The following is a 2,840-nucleotide window of genomic DNA, read 5'->3' on the forward strand; positions in this document are numbered from 1 at the left end:
GTACTTCCCTAATAAACTCCATAATCTGTGAGTTCTGTGTGGCCACTGCAGTGAATTATCGAACCCAGAAGAGAAGTGGTGGTGCTTTGGGAAGAACAGTTGGAGAAAGGGCTAGAAGGAGGCAGCATATCTGGCCTTGTAGGAATAGGCCTTGGGTTACTGCTGGTAATCCTGTCTTTCTCTTGTAGAGTTAGAGGAGGTCAGAACATGTGGCCTCCTTGTCGTTTTTACAGTGGTTCAAACCCACCAGCCACTCCAAAGAAGGAAGACTGGGCTATCTACTTCCATAAAGATTTACCACCTCGGAAACCCAGTGGGGGTCATAATGAGTTGGAATTGACTCAATGGCTTGAGTTTGGTGGGGGTTTTTTTGTTGTTGTTGTTTAGTAGCACAAAGGTTGAGGGTTGAGTACTTGCATGCTAGGTTGGCAGTTCAACTTACCCAGCAGCTCCAAGGGAGGTGATATGCTTCCATAAAGATTACAGCCTTGGAAACCCTATGAGACAGTTCTGTCAGAGAGAGTCACTATGAGTTGGAATTTTTCATTCGATGGCACCCAACAATAACTTTAATTTAATGAGGCAAAAGATGATTAATTTATTAAATGAGGTGGATATCATTAAGTATTTGTTAAAAAAAAAATCTAGGTCTCATACCATATGAAAATGTATGTAAGTATTAAAATACTAAATAAAAAACAGAAAACATTCAACATTCAAGCAACAACTTATTAAATCTGCTATAAAAAGGTAGAAAATCTCACATTAGGTTAAAAAACTAAGCTACATGGTGCTTACAAAGAGACACCTAAAACAATACATCACACAGTTCATTCACTCCTTTATTTAATGACTTTTGAGTATTTACTATATACCAAGCATTGTCCTAGGCTATGAAAAACAAAGACTTCCATCTCCCACCTACCCTTACAGACTTCCCCCCGCAAAAAAAAAAAAAAAGCCACTTTCATCAAGTAGATTACAACTCATAGTAATCGTATAAGACAGAACAGAGCTGCCCCATAGGGTTTCCAAGGCTATAAATCTTTACAGAAGCAAATCGCCTTATCTTTCTCCCATAAAACAGCTGGTGGGTTTGAACCACTGACCTACTCGTTAGCAGCCAATTGCTTTAACCACTGCACCACCAGAGCTCCTGAAGTTTGCATAAACCTCACTAAATAGTGACATTTAAGCTAGATGCGGAAAAGGAGTGAGTGACAGGGATCCCTGCAAAAGTATACTCCAGGCTGAGGGTACATATACTGCAAGGACAAAGGTGGCACTGTGTCTGAGATATTTCTGAAGTAGCAAGGTGGCTAATAGGGCTGGAAAAGAGTGATTAAGGGGCTGAAAATATGATGAGGTCAGAGAAGTCATGGGCCACATAACCCATCGTGAGAACTTTGGCTTTTACTCAGAGAAAAATGTGGATGTAGAACAGAGGAGTGGCATGCAGTAACCTCACTCCCAGTCTACAAGCACTCTGGCCACTATGCTTGGGGCCAGGGTTGCAGAGCAGCAAGACCTTCTCTGTGACTGCTGCTGCAACCCAAGCAAGAAATGTTGGTTGGTTGGTCAGGGTAACTGCAGTGGAGATGATGAGAAAAGGTCCAATTCTAGATAAATTTTGGATGTAGAACCAAGTGGTTTCACTGACAAGTAAGACATGGAGCAAGAGGTCAAGGATGATTTCAAGGTGTGGTACAGTGAATTACCTGGTATGGCTCTTTCAGCCATGGTCTTTGTGACTCTCACTAGATTACTGGCTGGAACTACACAAATGTGACACTCTTGTGGCCCATCAAGGGGATTACAGCTTGCTAATAATGTAAATTATTAGCCACAGGGATCCAGGTAAGGAGAGGAAACCCAGGCACGCCCAAAGCAGCAGGGTGGGAGAGCAGGAGAAAGGAGAGGAAAAGGCCCAGGAACTGGGACAGATGAGGAGTCAGTCGCAGGGATCCAGGTGATGAGAGGGAACCCAGACACGCCCAAAGCAGCAGGGTGGGAGAGTGGGAGAAAGGAGAGGAAAAGGCCCAGGGACTGGGACAGACGAGGAGTGAGCCGCAGGGATCCAGGTAAGAAGAGGGAACCCAGGCCACACCCCAAAGCAGCAGGGTGGGAGAACGGGAGAGAGGAGAGGAATAGACCCGGGGATCAGGACAGAGTGAGAAGTCAGCCACAGGACCCAGGTAAGGGTGGTAGGAGAGGTTTCCAAGAGGGAAACAAACTTGTCTGTCAGTCTGTCCTACCATAATGACATGTTAATGTGAGTCATGAGGCTGAGCCACTGGTGTTTCAAACCCAGCGGGGTGCATATGGTGCACAGGTATCAGCCCAGCTTACAAACTGAGACAGACTAGGAAGAAGGAAGAGGCCATCCACTTCTAAAAGAACTGGCCAGGGAAAACCTTATGAATAGCAAGGAAACACTGTCTGTTACATTACCACGCAACTTTATGCATAGCCCGGACAGGTTAGAAGGCTCTCAAAATAGGACTGGGAAAGAGTTGTATCATCAGAGTAAACCCAGCCTTATTCATATGGGTAAGGTAAAGCTATAGAGACCTCCATTTGCTGACGTGGAACCACTCAAAGTGAGGAGAAACAGCCGCAGACATCCATTAATCATCAGAACATGGAATGTACAAAGTATGAATCTAGGAGAACTGGAAGTTGTCAAAATGAAATGGAACGTATAAAGACTGATATCCTAGGCATTAGTGAGTTGAAATGGATAGGTTTTGGCCATTTTGAATCAGACAATCATATGATCCATTATGCCAGGAATGACAGTTTGCAGAGGTATGGCGTGGCATTCATCATCACAAAGGATG

This window comes from Orycteropus afer, unplaced genomic scaffold (assembly GCF_000298275.1).
Source record: "Orycteropus afer afer isolate SDZICR_OR568_19922 unplaced genomic scaffold, OryAfe1.0 scaffold00052, whole genome shotgun sequence".
In the NCBI taxonomy this organism is placed as follows: domain Eukaryota; kingdom Metazoa; phylum Chordata; class Mammalia; order Tubulidentata; family Orycteropodidae; genus Orycteropus; species Orycteropus afer.